The following is a 12,827-nucleotide window of genomic DNA, read 5'->3' on the forward strand; positions in this document are numbered from 1 at the left end:
TGAATTTGATTAGCGTCCTAAGCACCTGTAAGAGCTGGTGGGGGAAGAGAGAAAGAGAGCAATTGTGAGCTTCTGCCTCAATACCCTTGTTTAGACAAAGCACAGGAATGACATGCTGGCATGAGGTTGGTCATTCATAAATGACAGAGCCATGAGCAGTTCCCAGAGTAGGAGAATGGGCAATCAGGATGTGGATTCACTTTAAAAGATGCTCATGCCGAACAGCTCACAATGTCAGCAAGGAGGGGGTTAAGCCTCCTATTACTGTGTCAAGCCATCCTTTGTGAGTAGCAATGTTGGCTCCAACTCTCACTCTTATCCTGAAACTTGGATTCTCCAGTTTGTACAGTCTATTAAGTTTTGCTGGGGGGGGTGTGTGCTAAATAATTGGGTGATCCTGTGTAAATGTGGTATCATGGAAAGAAGGGCTGAGGAGAGCCACACTTCCTCAGAAGTCATCAACTCCTGCACAACCACTGCAATTTTACAAAAAATCCTGCAGATAAACATGTGTATGATGCAGGACATATTTCCAGAATGAGAAATGTGAAATATACAGAAATATCTGGGCTTCATTTCCCAAATGTTTACAACACAATAGTAAAATACTCAGCTTTTGCTGATGATCTAAATTTATATTTCGAGCTTCCAAACACAGACCTAAACAAAATTATATCTTCAATCAAACAGTTTTCCAAAGTAGCAAATTACAACATGAATCCCAAAAATTCCTCTATTTTTCCTCTGAACCCACTAAACCATAAGACCTCCTGTTTCCCAGTAGTAGACATACCCCTAAAATGCACGCTAAAATATCTAGGAATACATTTTGCCCACACCTACAAAGAAATGTACAAATCAAATCTCTTAAAAACTTGGGAAACAATTAAACAAGACATCTCAAGATGGGTAAATATTAATCTGTCCCTATTGTCCAAATCAGCCATTATTAAAATGAATATCCTCCCTAAATTACTCTTTCAATTTAACTCTATTAGTCTTAAAATACCAAAAAAAAAAATGGTTTACATCAATGGAAGAGGCCCTCTCCAAATTTCTATGTCACCTGAAAACAACACAAATATGTTACCAAAAACTTACAATTCCTAAATCAAAAGGAGGTTTGGGGCTTCCAGATTTTTACCTGTGCTACCTTATTATCAAAGCAAACAGAATAATTCAAATATCAGACTATGACAAAACCAATAATATCTGGTACCCTACATGGGTTAAGATATGGTCTAACTTACTACACACATTAAATATGAGCCCTAAAGCTATCCCTTATCTTAATCCTAACAATAAAATGTTTTACAAATTACACCCAATAATCAAAAATGAAATAATGGTCTTCCAATCTTTATTCACCTCTGTCAATCTACAAAATTGATTAAGTCTCCTACAACCCATACACATGAACCCGAATATCAAGTTAAATAACAAAATGATAGACTTTAAATCATTCCCACTAATCAAAGAGATAACGGTATGGCATATCCTACAACATAAGGAATCAACTGTTGAAAACTTAAGAACACAACTAATGATACCAGGCAGCTATAACCCTATTCTCAGACAAATTATATCATTAATAAAGATTAAGTTCTCAGACTACAAAATTGACACACAAAATATAGTAATTACTCAAAACATAATTAAATCATTAGCCTCTAAGGAGAAAATGATTTCAAAGACGTATAAATTAATTAGTGAGTTAAAACATCAATCTGCGCTACTTTACTCAAACTATTGAGACAGCATTAGTCAAAATATCACAACAGCTCAAAAACAAGAAGCTATTAAAGATACCTTAAAATTAACAACTTTCAAAAATCTAATCTACACACAAATAACGATTAACAATAACGCATATTATACTCCAGCTGTCCTTAAAAAATTCAGCTACTAAAATGCAAAAACATGCCCTTTTTGCTCCAAAGATAATGTTGATATTCTCCACATTTTCTGGAGCTGTAAGAATATTTTCAAGCTTTGGTGCTCTTTAAGAGTGCAACTTGAAAAAATTGGTTACGAAAAAACTACAGTTGCCTAGGAAACAATGATTCTACATATAATCCCTACCTCAATCAGAGGAATCCATAAACATATTCTAGTCACAGTATGTGCCCTTCTTAAATTTTATATAACCAAAAATTGGGTAATCAACAACAAAATCTCATAGATAAACTTTAAAGACATGGCAGTCAAATATATTACCTCCCATAAACTAGCTACAAAAAGTGTTAAAAAAAGAACATACTTCCAAACATATTGCAATTCTATTCTCAACACAATCCTTGCCAGCAAATAAAACCCAAACACATAAATAAAATACAGGTGGCTTTTATTTGAACTTCCTTATATTTAAACACAATAAGTTAATTGCACAAATTGATATGCTCAAGATTAGTATCATCCAGATGGTATCCAACAGTGTTAATAGTTTATTTTTTGTACATAGTTTTAGGATTTTCACTAAACCTTCTATAAGTAAGGTTATCATACTTATACAAATCAAAAATTATAAATGAGGCCACAAAAATAATGTCACAATCCACTCTTCAGATATAACGATAATAACTTTACTTTATTCTGAAATAGGGGTTTGTAGCATATCAGTCAGAATTAACAGATAAACTTGGAACTCTTTATCCCCTGTACCCTCAGTGAACGGTGAATTTATTATTTTTTTTCTTTTCTGTATTTTCTCCTCTCTCTTTCTTTTTCTTTCCTTTTTCATCAGTTCCAATTAGTCTTTATGAAGCATTGTGAAAATTGTTATATTTGATACTACTTGATATTTTTGCTGTAAATGTCTGTTTACTTTGGCTGGTAAAAGCAATAAAAAGTATATTGGAAAAAAAAAAAGAAATGTCTGGACTTTCATGCCTTGTATATTGCTTTCAGTCAGAGTACAGTGCAGTATGATTATATCTGGATATACATACAGCTATCTGCTAATGTGGGAATTTGAGCAGTATGACTGTATGCATATACAATACTGAACAATATAATGCAATGTTTTACACAGATTTGATATTGCTTCACACCTTTTACTTATGAAATTACTGTCCAGCCAAGTTAACTGTTTCATGGTGGTAACATATTCCTGCTAAGCAGTCCTAGTAACTGTACTAACCAATATTTCATACTATTATAAGCAATTGTTTACCATGCTGGTAAAATGCAAGGAACTGAACAGTTATGATTAGTATACCACCCAATTACCCACTAGTACTTTGTAGGAACAGTTATGTGATTGCATCATAGAAGATATTTGATGCTCTGTGGATAACAGTAGCAGCACAGACAGGTAAAATGAAACATATTCAACGTGCATCATGCCTACTCAGGCAATTTGGCAACCACTTGAGAAATGGATGTTATGGGTATGTAAAATAATAGATTGCATGGCTACCAGTTTGTATGTTGTTTAGTTTTATTTTATTTGTTTATGTACTGTGTTATTGCTTATTTTCAGGTGTCTGTAATTAATTGATTCTTGAGTTATTGACTTGATGTGTTTTCAAGTGTGTTGTAAGGTACATGGGAGAAATATTTTATTCACATATTTATGGTGCTGCTTTTGCATTTGTGCAGGTTTTACTAGTGAGTGATGACACTAATTTTGCTGCATGTTGTGATTTGTGTTGTAGAAAGCAATATTTTAATAAGATGGGCTGATGATGTAATCAAAAGTCAGATGAGTACATACAGGATACAACTTAAATATGAGAATGAGATAGTCCTTTTTATTGGTGCGCAGTTTAAGGATGCCACCACCACCACTAATTTGCAAGTTACCCAGGAGTCTTTGTCACATAGCTATAATGTTCTTATTAGTTAAGTTACTACTATGCATTCTTAGCTTAGTAATTTGCAGCTGTATGTATTGTTTAATTACTACGTATATAATACACATTGAAAATAAGTATCATGGACTGTCTAATGCCATTTTTGGATCCATGATTTGATGTTTAATGCATGTTGTAAGGACATTGTTGCTGGCTAGTTTATAGTCTAACTAGATGGTGATTATTCTTTAACTGTTCCAGGTTATTTGTTTTTCATGTCAGCCATTTATGCATCATGTCAAAATGATGTTTAATTTTAGGGACAATATACTGCCTCAAAGAGCTACAGTATATCCAGTACCATCTGACTAGAACCTTAGATTAATAATTAAGTGCAGTTTATAGTTATAGTTTGACTATATGCAATATTAATTTCAGTTGTAGTAGCAACATTGCATGATTGTAGTGTATGCATAATACACTATATTCCAATATAGTGTAATCAAAGAACGTTAAGTATACTCTGAATACATGTTATGATACAATTATATCAATAGCTTATGTATAATACTAATTGGACAAGAAATCATGTGTTATATGCAAATCATAACTGAACACATCTCTTTGCACCTCTGCATCCGGATATAGAAGTTCCGAATGGATAAATGAATTGCACCATGTTTACTTTGAACTGCCAACCAAAACAACTTGAGTTAAAAAGATAGAAATCTAAGCTACATAAAAAAGGAGAAGTTAAATTTTTCCTACAAAAATGAGTGCAGGAGGAATCATATGATATAACAAATTTCCTTTAATCTGAAACTTTAAATAATAAGCATCATCACTAACTACTCAAACATCTTGTGCGCAGCCAACATAATAAAACAACATACTCCTATCTAGAGCATATTGTAATGCTAAAGTATTAATCGCACATGAGGCGGCTAGCTTCTGTTGAAAACTTAATACATGTTGAACATGTTTTGCATTGCCTGTGTATGTCACTGCTGTCAGTGAATTGTGTCAGCATGTGCTTACTGTTATGTAATCATATAAATCTGTATGCGACGGGTACTCATGGGTAATTGGGTTAATACATTAAGCACAACTGACAATGCTATTTTCCAGATTCCCTACTCATATTAATACATTTTACAAGAGTCAATGCCTATCATAATAGTATGTGATAAGGGGTAATATGCGAGTATGTTGTTACAGTTTCACAATCCATCACAGTACTAGCATGTGTGAACCACTACTGTCTTGCTGATGCACATTCCTTTCCATGGGATGGTACTCTGTTCAGTATTGTGCACACATCTTCATACTGTTCAGAGTATGCCATGCTAACAGATAAAAATTTTAAATACATTCAATCATAACCAGACTCTATTGTACTATTTACTCTCTTTGATATCCTGATATCCAAGACGTACCTGAAAAAGTCAAGTTTTCTACAGTTGCACATAATTTGATGCTAAGCCCTGCATCATATGTATATTCCTCTGGAAGACTGTTTTTTTTTAAATCCATGGATGATATGTAGGTTTGGGCTGACTTGTGGATGAGTGTCTCCTGTAAGTCCTTTTGTACATGACAGAAACTTATTAAGCATAACATAGGTGTTTAACCCCTCTGTGCTGGGACCATACATCTCAACCTCTCAGAGCAAGAAATCTGAACAAAGCCATAAATAATAGGGAGACAGAGGCCCAAAATTAGGGGCACTTTTTAAATATTGCTCTTACAAACTTAGAAAGTAGATATGAATTTTCTGAAGCCACAGCAGATCACCTGTCTGCTCATGATTGGCAGTGGAGTTTTACGGTGTTGAGTTGCCAGCCCGGTGCCCAACCTTCCACAGAAGGCACACACATACATGCACTCATGCCTAGGGCCAATTTAGAGTGTCCAATCCACCTACAGCATGTCTTTGGGATGTGGGAGGAAACCGGAGCATCTGGAGGACACCCACATGACCACAGGGAGGACATGCAGATTCCACACAGAAGGCATCCCAGCCGAGGTTCTCCGGTTTGATCCTTGGCTGGGGTGCCTTCTGTGCGGTGTCTGCATGTCCTCCTTGTGGTCACATGGGTTTCCTCCAGGTGCTCTAGTTTCCTCCCACATCTCAAAGACATGCTGTAGGTGGATTGGACACTCTAAATTGGCCCTAGGCGTGAGTGCGTGCATGTGTGTGCCTTCTGTGGAATGTCGGGCGCCAGGCTGGTAACGCGACACCGTAAAACTCCACTGCCAATCATGAGTGGACAGGTGGTCCACTGTGGTGACCCCTAACAAGGAAAATGCTGAAAGAAGAAGAAGAAGAAGATGAAGCCTGAAACTCAAACGACTGACATTATTTTCTGACTTCAACCCTCAATGATTTGCAAATGATTTTCTAGAAAAAACACAATTCTATGAAAAACAGACCAAAAATATGAGTCAAAAATCTGGACATTCTGCAAAAATCTGATCAGCTGAGAGGCATGGCTGGGACTACCAGCTGGATACAAAAGGAAAGTGAGCCTGGGATATATCACTGGCACTAACATAGGATGGCGTAAAACAGTGCTAGGAGGCCCTTTTTCCTATATGCTGGCAATGTGCAAAAGGCAATTGCGAACTGTAAGGCATGGCCACTTTTAAGGTGTGATCCCACCCCTACTGAAAGTGACAATACTCCCCTCACCCCCTCATGGCCTGCCCATGTATTCCAGATGCTATTCATGGTTCCAGTCTTGACTAAGGTCATAAGGATCACTTGCCTCACTCTAGCATATTATTATTATTATCTCCAATCAAAGAGAGGTAAACAGGCATAGTCTCATAATTCCTTTTCCCTACTGGTGCTATTGGTGTCTGGGCAGCATGAATGAACCAAGGTCTGTGTCACTGACAGGGCTTCATCCCTCTACATTTGCAAAGCTTGCAGACTTTGGCACCTACTATTAGATCAGCAATTGAGTGTGAATATCGGCATTGAGGGTTATTAATACATGGCAAGGTAAACATTTCACAGAGAATAAGATTTTTAAACATTGCATGCTAGTAAAGCCTGTGACGACTGGGGAGTGATGGGCGAAGGCTGCCAGCCTAGTCAAATAGAATTTAATATATAATTCTAGCAACTGTATAAGTAAATGTAAAATACAGGCTTGTGTTTTTAAATGTAGGAAAACACTGTGAAATGTGGAACTGCTAAATATGTGACAACATTGCACTCTACTGGCCCAGTGAAGCATGTTGTAATCTTTCATGTTAGAATTTGGCCCGAGGGCGGCTGGATGAAAATTTCATGCCCATTGTTTTAGGCTAAAGTTTATGACTAGAATTTAGATATGGAAGGTGCTTTTATTTCTTTAGTTTCTGTTAACATGTTGTTGTGTCTTTTGGCTTTTCTCGGTTAGGGGTCGCCACAGCGGAACTCTGGTCCGCTAATGACTGGCAGTAGATTTTTATGTGCCGAGTTGCCAGCTCTAACGCACAGCCTTCAATGAAGGTACACCCATTCATGCATGTCTCCACACAGAAGACGCTCTAGCTGAGAATCAAACAGGACAACATCTTACTGTGAGGCGACAATGCTACCGCAGCACCACCACCGCAGTTTAGTTTCTGTTAGCATATACATATGAAATGTGTAGTATCATTGTAAGTTTCTGAGTATGTGTTAGATTGCTAAATAATGCAGTTTGTGGCCTGAGAACTCAGGCCAGGTGTTAAGATGATGTAATATGAATACTGGGAAAACCTAAGTGTCAAAAATGATGTAATTTTTAGGGCCTTAGAGACATGTTTGTTAGTAATGTTTAAATACTATTTCTCACAAGAGACCTGGGAGCATTTTGATCTTGGACATCTAACTTATCAGCACTCTGCTTATGCTCACATGTAAGGTTTTAGCACTGTGATATCTTGTAGGAATAGTTGAAGCTAGTAAAGATTAATTAGGTATTTTTCTTTGAAACCAGACCTGTCCTACTGTATTATTTTAAGTTTCTGTGTGATCTGTGAACTCTTAGTTATCTCTGTGGTGCAGTAGTTTTGTCTTGTGTTTTAATTATTTATTGTTAAATATTTTAAAACCTTCTACCTGTGTCTGCTTTGCGTAGAGATTAAGTATACTTTAGAGTACATTATATATTTATAGAGTTTATTGTAATAGGCCACTCTGATAAGCCTTAGACTGTATAGTCACATTACCATTGGATATTAATATTGCACAGTAATAATTGGACACCCTTTTAAGGGCCTTTTAGTAGCTGATATTATTAACTGGGTGGTGGCAGTAATTACTACTGTATAGTCTGGGCAAAGGGGCACAGCTGGAGAATCTGTGTCAGCCTTTCCCAGGAGTGTCTGTGAAGTTGTATAAATACTTATCTCAAAGTGTGTGTGTATTGTGTCAGCTACTTGGGCAGGGACATGAAGTGCTGGTTGGACAAAGAGGGTACTGGAGGTTCTAACTTGCACAGTTAGACTGAGACCTGGACTCTATAGCTGTGCCAGTGGGGAGTCTTATTGGGGACCTGATGAGCAAGGGAGCAGCCAGCCCCAGACTGACTGTGATCTCTGTGTGCACTTAAGGGAAATTGTACTTTACTGTGTGTATTAGTTATCCTTTCCTCTTCTAGGAGAGGATCTCCCTGGTATTAGTGGTGAGGATTGAGGCTCCTTTATTGCTGGGCAAGGGCATGGCTGTCACAAAGCCCATTAGTGATATATGGCTTTGGAGAGCTAAATACGTTGCCAATATGCTATACAAGTTTGTAGTACTGAGACACACAGAAATATGGAATTGTTACCCCTTCACAGGGAAATTGTGCAGTTTCCTGATAACAAGATATGTCTACTTATCTGTTATAATACACTCGGGGGCTGTACCACATTTTAGGACTGTGTTGTATATGTACTTGACTATAGCGCTATTGCCATGTGTTGATGCTGAGAAACAAGTCTGTATGGAAGATAAAAGATGGGTATTGTAATACACACTATATTGGTGAGGTTTTGTTTGGAAGCTGTTTAATGCAATTGGCAAATTTTTCAATTGTGATGCTTGTTGTGGGCTCTTTTTATAGTTATTGATGCATATTTTTCCACATATATTTGTTGTCCATAGGTATGTTATGTACTTAGCACAGAAATGTGTTTTCCATTCCTAAACTTCCATGATACCAGTTCCATATAAGTAGCTGTGAATCTATGTGACTGTATGGAAAACTGAATTACCATAATGTTCAGATTATGATTGTTGTTGTATATAAGGGTGTGTGTGTGCATGCCGACCTATAACCATAATGTAAGCAAAGTCAACATGCAGTATATAAAATTCTGTCTTGTCAATGTTACAATTCATGTACATATCACACATGAACATGTTACAATGCCCCTTTAATTGCTCCAAAACTATGGAATACAATAGTAAAAGAATTTTTGGAATTCCCACATATGTATGTGCACATATATCTATAATACAAGCAAAGCTATCATACATTGCTTTATTCATTGAATAAAATCTTTCTTGTCATTATTACTGTTCCTGGTCATATCACACAACAGTATAGTTTGTTGCCGTGCACCTTTAATTACAATGAAGACTTCATATTAGCTTGGTGTAAGACTTTTAATTATACCACTGAAGATATTAAAGATGAAAGAAAAACTGTAAAGAAAGTCAAACCCCAAAATTTATTGGAACAGTACCTAGAAGAAGAAACAACAAAAGAGGAATTGTTGACAAAGACATTAAGTAAAATACACCAGCACACATTTCATTAATATCACAATACCATATTATTGAAGAAACGTAGTACAGAACATTTTCTGCTATGTTTCTAACTCATAGTAGCTATTCTAACTTAAAACTACATGCATGTCCAAGTCTGGCAGGTGGCATGCAGGATTTAGGTATTGTTAATGACCTGTTTCCTGTAGTCCAGTGGTACAAGGTTTGATTCTGTTAGCCTCCACTACCTAACTGTGTGACTCTGAGCAAGTCTTTTAACCAGCCACTGCTCTTGGGCTGAGTCTGAAAAAGTTCTATGGAGATCAATGGTCTACCCTGGAAAATAAATGAAGAACTTAAAAAAAAAACTAGAAATGCTTGTTCCACAAATAGAGGACATTGATACAGTGTAAACTCTTTTATTGGAGTAACCTAGGCTTTGCAATTACTCAAGTTTTGGGCTATCATAACCTGAACAGTCCTTAATAACTCCTGATTAAGGGTTCTTGTTAGCCTAAAAAGATTTTCTGTGCATCAGTGTCTTTGTGCAATAAAGTTTCAGAAATACATACAGCTGCATGATATTTATGTTAACTGTTAACTGTTTATTAAAGTGATTAACAACAAAAAGTAAAAGCATTATCAGGTGAAAAATAAAACACCGCAAGTACATCCCACCAAATGCAACCCAGTCAAAGAGAAAAGCACTATCACATCATGTGTACTCCAAACAAAAACACAAACACCAACACAACAACACAGGCACATGCACAAATTAATAAACCATAAACAGCAAAAACTGATAGCATAACAACACATACCATTACATTGCAAACACTCTCACAATATAACACAACATACAAAAGCGCAAAATATATACAATTATGAACACATATACATACACAAAAACACAAAAAAAAATACTTTAACAAACCCCAAACACAAACTCATATATACAATACAAATTAAAAATACACATACATAACACAGACACTTAGAATGAGTGGCACACAACACATACATATATAACACAAGTATACAGAACTATGTAAAACACATTTCTACAAATTAATATAAAATTTCACTGATATACATAAATACTGAAGTAGTTAAACATGCACAGACATAGGCATACACTCTCTCTGGGCCAGATTCCAAGAGATAGCTCTGGACAGCATTACACTCAGAAGGAAGATGTCATCACATCAGCAGTGAACGTGACTTACTAACATCTGCTAAAACAAGACCAAAGGATTATCTGTTCAGCATAAGAGAATTGGGGACTTTGTGTATGCCAACTGGATTACAAAACACAATGGGGGTGCCCAACTCAATTTAAATGCAACACAGTACTTCACCTACACCTTTCTGAAAGCATGTAGCAGAGGCCATATGTGCTTAATATTAATGCTGCTATATTCCACAAGTTCCTAGGTAATCCTATGGATTTTACAAACTTAACTTAAAAAAAATGCAACTAGCATTTAATGCTCTGACTCTATTTTTGAACGTGGTTCCTTCAGCATGTCATCTCTGATGACATTCCATATTTAATGTATTTATATACTATATTTTTTCAGTCACTTTGTATACAAAGTAATTATATATTGCTTTTAGCCCCTCAAGCCAGCTACGACATTCACTTTGTATATAATATACGTATATATTTAATTTTGCTATTCTCTCTGTATATAATGTCATGTACCCATTGTGTTTTCAATAGGCTGAGACTAAAATGGGTCCAATGGGATCAGTGCTCTACCCCGGTTAAAAAATTAAAACTAAGTAAATAAAATTCACTATAGCAGGCTGGGGTACTGTAAGCCATAATAGGGAATGATCTGTAAAGGTATCCCAGAAAGCAGACAAACAGACTACAGTAAAGCCAGCTCTCTGAACAGGAAAGATACAGATTAGATAGCGAGCTGCTGAAAGCTTTGTGCAGGATGTATGCACCCCACCTGTATGTTCGCAGTCTGCAGGGCAACCCAGTGCAGGTGAAAAAAAACTGTGCCTGAATCTAGGTATATTGGTTTCTGGGGCATTTCAGTGGCATATGGGAGATGCTTTAGGAGTGTCCCAGACAACTGTTAGTCCCATTCTTGCACAGTTCCTGGCAGCAGCATGCACCAAGGTGGATGAATACATCCACCTCACAACAACAGCCATAGAGAGCAGAAAAGTCATGAAACAGTTCTATTTCTTTGCCAACTTCACAGATATCCTTGGTGCAAAGGACTGCACCCACATCCCAGTCAATCCCAATCAAAACTCTAGCCATACCTGATGCGGAATGGTACATCAATAGAAAGGGGTGGCAATCACTCAGTTGTCAGGTGGTGTGCTCTGCAGATGGCCTTATTACTAATATCATGGCAACACAACCTGGTAATGTGCATGATGCAGCAATATGGGAGAAAATGACTGAGATCTGCTTTCCAACATGGTGAAATACCAGATGGGCTCCTACTACATAAGTGCATGTTCACTGCTATATGGTAAGCAATAGCCAGGCACTGTGACAGGAAGTGAGATGAACAAATATTCCTTCTCTTCCCACTAAAAACAGTTGATTGTGGTTATCCATGGAAGCTCTGGCTTATGACAACATACAGAATCCCATCAACCACTGCTGAGGATGCATACAAAACAGCACACACCGAGAGCTGAAACACCATTAAGTGTGTGTTTGGCATGCTGAAAGCAAGGTTCAGATACCTGCACACATCTCTGGGTTCAGTCGAATACACACCAGAAAAGGCATCACAGATGGCTGCTGCACAACATGATAGCATCAAAACATGGTGGCCTATCAGCTACAGATGTGGGTGACCTATACCAAGAATCTCAGATGTCTGATGTTAAGCTCTCACAGCTCTCACAAGATGATCAGGAGGGCATAGGGGTGAGAAGAAATAGCAGTGAGTGATGGAGGATGTAGCCATATGTCCTAGCTCAGGCATCACACCTTTGAGTCATGACAAGCCACATGTAAAAATGCACACTGACTAAACAGTGATGTTCCCATAGGGTTACCTCACAACAGAAGTACAGAGCATGACTAAGGAAAGGAAACCATTAGTTGTGTACACTGAACATTATACACAATAGAGGTTTATGAGTACACATGTAAGAACATACACACAAAACTCAGCAAGGAGCAAATCTGGATGTTTACAGAGGAAACATCCCCACAGGAAGTCTCCCTGCAAGGTGAATCACCAAGGAGAACCATACTGGCATATGTATGGCATGCAGGAGGTGTGCACAACATAAGCTTCTGTTGTGCATGTAAGATATTA

The sequence above is a fragment of the Protopterus annectens genome, chromosome 13.part0 (genome assembly GCF_019279795.1).
Source record: "Protopterus annectens isolate FY-2018-M chromosome 13.part0, PAN1.0, whole genome shotgun sequence".
NCBI classification, from domain to species: Eukaryota; Metazoa; Chordata; order Ceratodontiformes; family Protopteridae; genus Protopterus; species Protopterus annectens.